Here is a 10,267-nt window from a genome sequence, read left to right as displayed (position 1 = left end):
GCTTAGCTGTGGCTTTTCCTATTCCTCTGATCTCTCTCAGGCTTTAACCGAATTTCTGGCTCTGAGATTTTTATTTTTTAAGACCATTTAGCAATTTGTCTCCAAAGGGTGCTCCAATGGTGGTGGAAAGAATTCAATAAAAAGCCTCTTGTGGCCTTAGAGGCCCCCTGGCTCAGGCCGGAGCTGCATGGCTCAGGCTGGAGCTGCATGGCTCAGGCCATGGATGCACGCAGAGAGATCTCCAACCAATTGGGCTGGAGGAGTCTCTTTGGCTTTTATTTCTCTGGGTGTGTGGTGAGCTCTCTCTGGATTCCCATCTCAGACTGCCATCGCACTAGGTAACTACTTTGAATTTCCCTCAGAATTCTACTCTTCTATGCAGTCAACAGAGTTGGTAAGTCAATAAAGGTATCTTAAAGGGAGAAATTAGTTAAAAGAGAATTTTTTCCCATATTAAAAAATGGGAAACATTTTTACAATGGATGGAATTTAGTGTCTGTTTGATAAAACATTGGTCATTCTGAAAGTAGAACAATTAAATGAGAGGATAATTAGTGTTGATGGAATGCATGCAACATCAATTATGAATATTATTTGTTTGATCATTTTTATTTTAGCCTTAAAAAGATTGGTCATTTTGAGTGCCAAGATGAAAGCTTTAGAAAAACCTGTTTAAATGAATTATAGAGAAATTAAGAGCCAGACAGAAGAATTTAAGCTGAACTTATCTCAGGACTGACTTTAGAAAAGACTGTTAAAATGAATTATAGAGAGATTCAGACACAGACAAAAGAACTTAAATGTGAACCTATCTGAGGATTGAATTAAATGTTTACAGAGAAACGGCCTGTTTTCAAACAACCAAACTTAATTTATCCAGTAACATTACAGGAACTACCAAATGCTCAAGGGTATGTATGAGCTACCTTAACTCCAGTGGAAATGATAGATTTAAAGAAATTTGAAGAAGCTATAGTATCATATGGTATTTATTCTTCATTTGTAGAGCAGATGTTAAACATGTGGTCAATATGTGAAAGAATTATCCCTCAGTATTGGGAGAATTAGTTACAGCTATCCTAGAGACTGGACCACAATTACAGTAGAGAGCATCATGGTAGAAAGAGGAGGCTGTAACTATAGAGCAAAGATGTAGGAGTGGAGGTGTGGAAATTTCCCAGGATCAGCTACTTAGAGAAGGCAATTATGCTGATATAAAAAGACAATATTTATATGATAATCAAACCCAAATTCTATGCCACATGGCAGGCATGAATGCTTGGGACAGAACTGAGGAAGAGAGAAGAAAATTGAATCATTTCAAAAGTTAAGCAGGGCCCCAAAGAATCCTTCACAGATTTCTTACAAAGGCTGTATTCAGCAGTAAATAGAATGATACAAATTTCAGACGGTAGACATATAATAATTGAAATTGTGGCTTTTGAGAATGTGAGTGAAGCATGCAAGAGGGTATTCAGAACATTAAAGGCTGGCATGACCATCCAATTTAAAATTAATTTATACCGCTTACAAAGGCTTTTTATTTAATCAGATATAGCTTGCCAAAAGGGATCTTCCCTGAAGTTAGACTTGGAGAAGTACTATTGTTTTTGTCTTTCAGGAGAATAAAAGCTAAGGAATCTGAAGAACACTGGACAAACGAAACATCTGAAAAAAAAAGGACAAATCATCCAGAAAAAAAGTCCCAAGAAAAAGAGAAAATTGGCCTATTGGTATATCATATATAAATTTTCATAAGTCTTCCTAAATGTTATGTTTCTACAGTCACATAACACAAATGGTCTTTATGTAATCCCAGTTGAATTAAAAATTAAAGCTGGCTTTGGAGGTGGAGAATGGCTCCCTCCTTCTGTAAACCCAAGCACCTTTGTTAAAAGGAAAATGCAAAATCTCTGTATCATGTCAGAAGAGCAATCTGATATGGGACAGAAGGAAACCAAAATTAAGAGACTATTCTATTGTCACTAATCCCATAATTCTTTGGTTCTATTTTTATTCTTTAAACTTTTCTTAAGGTATGCATTTTATATTAAAAGTTATAAGATTAACATATATTTTAAACTTTTGTTATATTAATGTCCATATAGGATACTAACTAATTCTAGAAATAAGGCTTCATTTAGCTGCCTATACATATTTTTGTGTTGGAGTCTCTATCAGATTTCTGCAGGGAATCATGACCTTACCTAACAGCAAAATTGAAGGCTTTGGCAACAAGTGTCCTCTGAGGCCAGGGCAATATGGCACCATCACTAAAGTGGCTTGGCAATCCAGAAAAGTTACAATATCCCTTCCATTGAAGGTAGCTGAACAGGCAACAGGCTGATGGTTCCTGGTAGGCAGTGGAACAGTAGCTGGAACAGGTATTCTTGAAGGAAAAACTAGACTGATGGAGTGTGGCCTCTCAATGGTACACTGGCATTTAATAATTCAATTCAAAATTGAAGATTTGGGGCTCTACAATGATGATTCCACATGGACAACAATAATACCAAGAAGCTGATAAACATCACCCAAAGATCAGCTTTGGAAAGCAAACTGCTCAGGACAGTTTTGAGATGGCTAGCTGAGATGATCCAGCCTCACAGATTACTTGAGCAAGGATTTGAGATAAGCCCTGCACTTTTGCATTATGCAGACACTGGACAACATCTGATACCGCTACCTCTCCCTGAACTTGGCCATTAACCCAAAATTTTTGTTTTCAGGATCCCCTAAAGATGTCATCACCCCTAAACAGCAGAAAGCAATATTCAGAACATAATGCCCACATTCCCAAAAGGGTGGGCAGGTAGTTTTTGTTCTTTCAATGTGTTTTGGATTATTGTCATTGTCTAGAATGGTTGGTTACAATTTGTTATTGATAATGATCAGGAAAAAGATTAAACAGTGGAGATAAGATTTCAGGTTCTTATTTGAAAAACAAAGAAAAAGAAAAGGAAAAAAGAGGCTATAGTTAAGAGGTAGAATATTGAATCTACTCTTTATAAATGATAGAGTAAAGGGTAGATTATTATATCTACTCTGAAAAGCAAAAAGAGAGGACAGAGATATGATATAGATAAAAGGTAGGTTATTGAATCTACTTTTAAAAAGCAACTACAGTTTTAAACATTTTATATTGGTTCGAATTTTTGTATATTGTATACGAATTACAAACATTGCTTCAAATTTGAGATTGATATATATGTATGATAATATAAAAAGATAGATTATTGAATCTTCTTTTAGAAAGCAACTACTAGTTTTAAATATTTTACATTTGATTGGAGTTTTATATATCTTATATAAATTATGTATATTGATGCCAATTTAACTATACAGTTCATTTAACAATGTAATACAATTTGCTGATCCTTGAAATTTATTATTACCAACAATTAAGATATAAAAAATGAAAGTTAGTAGTTAGATGTTACAATCGAACTTGTATTCATATTTGGTATGTTTTCATGGTCAAACAGAGATTATATATTACATAGAGAGGTCATCTTCAAAGCCTTCAGAGATCTAGAGAATATGGTATTTAAAATGTTTTTCTTACATAGATTTTTTTTCTTTTTTATGATTATGAAACATGTCTGTTCCTGGCAGCACCAATCTACTTTAGAGAAGATATGGGCGTTGAAGAACCTACACATGGAGTATAGTTTAAATTCACTGTGGCAAAAGATAACCACTAAGCAAGAAAGTGCCTTCACATCAATTGCTGACAGTATGCTGCCCAATATGAACAAGCAGGATGCAAAACAAAGGACTAACAATCCTTACCAAGACAAGTGGAGTTGTAACTATGGCAACAGGTGTCCTCTGAGGCCAGGGCAATATGGCACCATCACTAAAGTGGCTTGGCAATCCAGAAAAGTTACAGTGTCCCTTCCATCGAAGGCAGCTGAACAGGCAGTGGGCTGATGGTTCCTGGTAGGTAGCTGGAACAGTTATTCTTGAAGGAGAAACTAGACTGATGGAGTGTAGCCTCTCAATGGTAGACTGGCATTGAATAAAGGAGATGAAGCCACCCACAAGTTGAAAAGAATGGTAAGCCAAACTCCAAAAATACCAGCAATTTTCAGAATTTAAAATCCTGAATCATGACAGGACACTGGCAGAATTCAAGTTTATCTGGTACATGGAATACTCGCACTGAATGTGGGGTAGAGCTGTAGGCATTGCATACATCCTGCTTCACAAATGAGTCTGTCACATATTCTAAGCCTGTAGGCCAAATATGCTGCCATAATATTGTAGAGAAACCTTAGTACTGTCTAGGAAGCTGGCTGTTTTTCTTATAACTCACATTTTTTGGAAGTCACTTGTTTGCACTTCCTGTTTTACTAGGTACTATTTCCTTCTCAGGTCTCTGAGGGATGTGAAAATTAGATAATTGTAGTTACACTTTTCTTTGTTAACAACTTTAGAAAAGAAACTCACTAAGTGGTGTAAAATGTATAAGTTTGAAAGACATCACAAGATAGTTTTCTGTTGGTAATATAAGTTAGGATAGAAAATGAATTAGGTACATTTTGGACTCAATAAAACAGGAAAGATAATGAAATCTTTTTCATGAATTTGTCAAATGCAAATGGACTAGGTATTGTTAACGTATTTATTGCTCATATATATTGTATATAGTTATGGTATTCATTGTATTTAGTTTTTCTTGCATTAGTTATAACTTTTTTATTTTTTATTAGACAACAAAAGGAGAAATGTGCTGATGTATTGTGTCCCCCAATATATTGTTTCTCACAATAAAATTTACCTGAGGATCAGAGGAGAAAGCTATCCACTATATTAGCATAGAAGTCAGGCATGGTAGCACACACTTAATCCTATCACTTGGGAAGCAAGGATCTGTCTGGATTTCTGTGAGTTCAAGGCCACTCTGGGAACAGGGCCGGGCATGGTGATACACGCCTTTATTTCTATCACTAACCATAGTGGACTGGAGGTCAATACAGACAGACAGAAAGTGACATAGTGGGACAGGAAGAAGAAGTGATATAGCTGGGTTGAGAGAGAAAATGAGATAACAACAGAAAGGCATAAAGGTTTGGGGAGACAGGAAGTAGCTCGCATTAGAGGCTTCAGAGTTAGCTGTGGCTTTTCCTATTCCTCTGAACTCTCTCGGGCTTTATCCCCAGTTTCTGTCTCTGACTTTTTTATTTAATAAGAAGTTTAGCAATTTTTCTACCGGAGAATATATATCTCATGTGCTAAAACACTCATTTTCTAGCATTAACAGAACAAAGCACTATATATTAGATGGGTGGGCTGCTTCAAATCTTTTACAGGAAACAGTCTCCTGGGTAACTCAGAACAAGCCATATAATTCTCCTATTGGAATGAGGAATATTTGTTCTCATTTTTATTTTATTGTCTGATACTTGGTGTTTCATACTATTACTAGGACTTATGATCTATTCCTGTAATCTGCCACATGTATGTTTAAATTACAATTCATATCAGTATGACAGAAATCTAAACACCTTGCATTTTCATTAGATTGGGGAGAAAATGTTGAAATTTGAACAAATGTACATTGATATGAGAGATCATAGATAGAACTGGGATGCAGAACAATGACCTTGAGTCAGGCTGCATCTGAATTCACATTACTTTGTATATTAACTAGCTTATAAAGTAAAGGGTTCACTTAGAATATTTCTGCAGGAGGTTGGATTTTATTGGTTCTCCTCCCCATTTTCTGATCATTTAGACATCCTTGGGGTGACACTTTTGCCTCATTCTACTTACATCCTTCCATTTTAAATGTGTCCTGTTTGCAGTTCTTTCTTTAAAGCTGTGTGTTCTTCCCTAGGGGAGACTATTTCTTCTGCAGTCAGAATTCCTTACTTACCATTTCTACCTTTGAACTTTACATAACAACTTCTCTTATACTGAGGCAAGACTCTAGGGAAATTTTCAAAATAGTTTTAACCCACGGTCTCTGGGTGTTATTTCTGAAGTAGATGTTCTTTCTGGCAACAGGAACATAAATTCTGGTGTTTTAGAAGAACCTGGAAAACAACTCAGAAATTTGTTCCCCATTACAGGTGTTAATATTTTTAGGTGCTCTACTGCTCTTCTGAGGAGCATTAAGTTAGATGGGAAATTACCATATGTATTATATATATATTCAAAGACTTACATGCATTTTAGGTATTTTTTTGATTATTAACTTTTTTTATTATTTTTTTACAACACCATTCAGTTCAACATAATAGCCACAGATTCCCCTGTTCTCCCCCTCTCGCCCACTCCTCCCCCCAGACCACCCCCCATTCCCACCTCCTCCAGATCAAGGTCTCCCCCGAGGACCGGGGTCGACCTGGTAGACTCAGTCCAGGCAGGTCCATTCCCCCCCTCCCAGACTGAGCCAAGTGTCCCTGCATAAGTCCCAGGATTCAAACAGCCAACTCATGCAACGAGCCCAGGACCCGGCACCAATGCACAGCTGCCTCCCAAACAGATCAAGCCAAATGACTGTCTCACGCATTCAAGGGGCCTGATCCAGTTGGGGGCCCCTCAGCCTTTGGTTCATAGATCCTGTGCTTCCATTCATTTGGTTATTTATCCCGGTGCTTTATCCAACCTTGGCTTCAACAATTCTCGCTCATATAAACCCTCTTCTTTCTCACTAATTAGACTCCCAGTTCTCCACCAGGGGCCCAGCCGTGGATGTCTGCATTCAGATTCCTCAGTCCTTGGATGGGGTTTATGGCACAACTATCAGGGTGTCTGTCCATCCCATCCCCAGAGTAGGTCAGTTCCTGCCGTCTCGCGACCAATGCCAGCAGTCTTTTGCGGGGGTATCTTTGTGGATCTCCGTGGGCCTCCCTAGCTCTCTGCTTCCTCCCCTTTTCACCTTCTCATGTGGTCTTCATTTACCATGGTCTCCTATTCCTTGTTCTCCCTCTCTGTTCTTGATCCAGCTAGGATCTCCCACTCTCTTTCCCTCGACCGTCGCCCTTCATTGTTCCCACTCATGACCAGGCTGTTCATGTAGATCTCGTCCATTTCTCCGTGTCTTTTTTTGGGGTCCCGTTTTCCAGGTAGCCTCACTGGTGATGTGAGTAGCAGTCCAGTCATCCTTGTTCCACATCTAGCATCTTCCTATGAGTGAGTACATACCATATTTGTCTTTCTGAGTCTGGGTTACCTCACTCAGGATGATTTTTTCTAGATCCATCCATTTGCCTGCACACCGTATGATGTCATTGTTTTTCTCTGCTGAGTAGTATTCCATTGTGTATATGTGCCACAATTTATTTATCCATTCTTCAGTTGAAGGGCATCTAGGTTGTTTCCAGGTTTTGGCTAACAAACAATGCTGATATGAACATAGCTGAGCAAGTGCGCTTGTGGTATGATTGAGCATTTCTTGGGTATATGCCCAAAAGTGGTATAGCTGGATCTTGGGGGAGATTGATTCCCAATTTTTTAAGAAAGCACCATATTGATTTCCAAAGTGGTTGTACAAGCTTGCATTCCCACCAGCAGTGGAGGAGAGTTCCCCTAGTTCCACAACCTCTCCAGCATAAAGTGTCTTCAGTGTTTTTGATCTTAGCCACTCTGACAGGCGTAAGGTGGTATCTCAGAGTTGTTTTGATTTGCATTTCCCTGATGATTAGGGATGTTGAGCAATTCCTTAAATGTCTTTCAGCCATTTGGGTTTCCTCTGTTGAGAATTCTCTGTTTAATTCTAAAGCCCATTTCTCAATTGGACTGTTGGTCATTTTGATGTCTAATTTCTTGAGTTCCTTATATATTCTGGATATCAGTCCTCTGTCAGATGTGGGGTTGGTGAAGATCTTTTCCCATTCTGTAGGCTGTCGCTTTGCCTTGTTGACCGTATCCTTTGCTCTACAAAAGCTTCTCAGTTTCAAGAGGTCCCATTGATTGATTGTTTGTCTCAGTGTCTGCGCTACTGGTGTTATATTTAAGAAGTGATCTCCTATGCCAATGCATTCAAGACTACTTCCTACTTTCTCTTCTAGCGGGTTCAGAGTAGCTGGATTTATGTTGAGGTCTTTGATCCACTTGGACTTAAGTTTTGTGCACGGTGACAGATATGGATCTATTTGCAGCCTTCTACACGTTGATATCCAGTTATGCCAGCACCATTTGTTGAAGATGCTTTCTTTTTTCCATTGTACACTTTTGGCTTCTTTGTCAAAAATTATATGTCCATAGGTGTGTGGGTTAATGTCAGGGTCTTCAATTCGATTCCATTGGTCCACATGTTGGTTTTTATGCCAATACCAAGCTGTTTTTATTACTGTAGCTCTATAGTAGAGCTTGAAGTCAGGGATTGTGATGCCTCCAGAAGTTGTTTTATTGGACAGGTTTCTTTTAGCTATCCTGGGTTTTTTGTTTTTCCATATGAAGTTGAGTATTATTCTTTCCAGGTCTGTGAAGAATTGTGTTGGTATTTTGATGGGGATTGCATTGAATCTGTAAATTGCTTTTGGTAAGATTGCCATTTTTACTATGTTAACCCTGCCTATCCATGAGCATAGGAGATCTTTCCATTTTCTGACATCTTCTTCAATTTCTTTTTTCAGGGACTTAAAGTTCTTGTCATATAGGTCCTTCACTTGCTTGGTTAGTGTTACCCCAAGGTATTTTATGTCATTTTTGGCTATTGTAAAGGGTGATGTATCTCTAATTGCCTTCTCAGCTTCTTTGTCCATTGTATATAGGAGGGCTACTGATTTTTTTGAGTTGATCATGTATCCTGCTATGTTGCTGAAGGTGTTTATAAGCTTTATCAATTCCTGGGTGGAATCTTTGGGGTCACTCAAGTATACTATCATGTCATCTGCAAATAGGGAAAACTTGACTTCTTCCTTTCCAATTTGAATCCCCTTAATCTCCTTATGTTGTCTTCTTGCTCTGGCTAGAACTTCAAGTACTATATTGAATAAGTATGGGGAGAGTGGACAGCCTTGTCTCATTCCTGATTTTAGTGGAGATGCTTTGAGTTTCTCTCCATTTAATTTGATGTTGGCTGTTGGTTTGCTATATATTGCCTTTATTATGTTTAGGTATGTTCCCTGTATTCCTGATCGCTCCAAGACTTTTATCATGAAGGGGTGTTGGATTTTGTCAAATGTCTTTTCTGCATCTAGTGAGATGATCATGTGGTTTTTTCTTTGAGTTTGTTTATATGGTGTATTACATTGATGGACTTTCATATGTTGAACCACCCTTGCATCCCTGGGATGAAGCCTACTTGATCATGGTGGATAATTGTTCTGATGTGTTCTTGGAGTCTGTTTGCCAGTATTTTATTGAGTATTTTTGCATCAATGTTCATGAGGGAGATCGGTCTGTAGTTCTCTTTCTTTGTTGCATCCTTGTTTGGTTTAGGAATCAGGGTAATTGTAGCCTCATAGAAGGAGTTTGGTAATGTTCCTTCTGTTTCTATTATGTGGAACAATTTAGAGAGTATTGGTATTAACTCTTCTTTGAAGATCTGGTAGAATTCTGCGCTGAAACCATCTGGTCCTGGCCTTTTTTGGTTGGGAGACCTTTAATGACTGTTTCTATTTCCTTAGGGGTTATTGGACTATTTAAATAGTTTATCTGGTCTTGATTTAACTTAGGTATGTGGTATCTATCCAGAAAAATGTCCATTTCTTTTAGGTTTTCCAGTTTTGTGGAGTAGAGGTTTTTGAAATATGACCTTATAATTCTCTGGATTTCCTCAATGTCTGTTGTTAAGTCCCCCTTTTCATTTCTGATTTTGTTGATTTGGATTCTCTCTCTCTCTGTCTTTTGGTTAGTTTGGATAAGGGCTTGTCTATCTTGTTGATTTTCTCAAAGAACCAACTCTTTGTTTCATTAATTTTTTGTATTATTCTCTTAGTTTCTAATTTATTAATTTCACCTCTCACTTTGATAATTTCCTGGCGTCTATTCTTCCTGGGAGACTTTGCTTCTTCTTGTTCTAGAGCTTTCAGATGTGCTGTTAATTCACTAGTGTAGGATTTCTCCAACTTCTTTATGTGGGTATTTAGTGCTATGAATTTCCCTCTTAACACTGCTTTCATAGTGTCCCATAAGTTTGGGTATGTGGTGTCTTCATTTTCATTGATCTCTAGGAAGTCTTTAATTTCTTTCTTTATTTCTTCCTTAACCCATTGGTGATTCACTTGAGCATTATTCAGTTTCCATGAGATTGTAGGTTTTCTGTAGTTTTTGTTGTTGTTGAAATCTAGCTTTAAACCATGGTGGTCTG

Source organism: Peromyscus maniculatus, chromosome 23 (genome assembly GCF_049852395.1).
Source record: "Peromyscus maniculatus bairdii isolate BWxNUB_F1_BW_parent chromosome 23, HU_Pman_BW_mat_3.1, whole genome shotgun sequence".
NCBI classification, from domain to species: domain Eukaryota; kingdom Metazoa; phylum Chordata; class Mammalia; order Rodentia; family Cricetidae; genus Peromyscus; species Peromyscus maniculatus.
The sequence above is the reverse complement of the archived record's forward strand: the minus strand, read 5'-3'. Positions refer to the sequence as shown.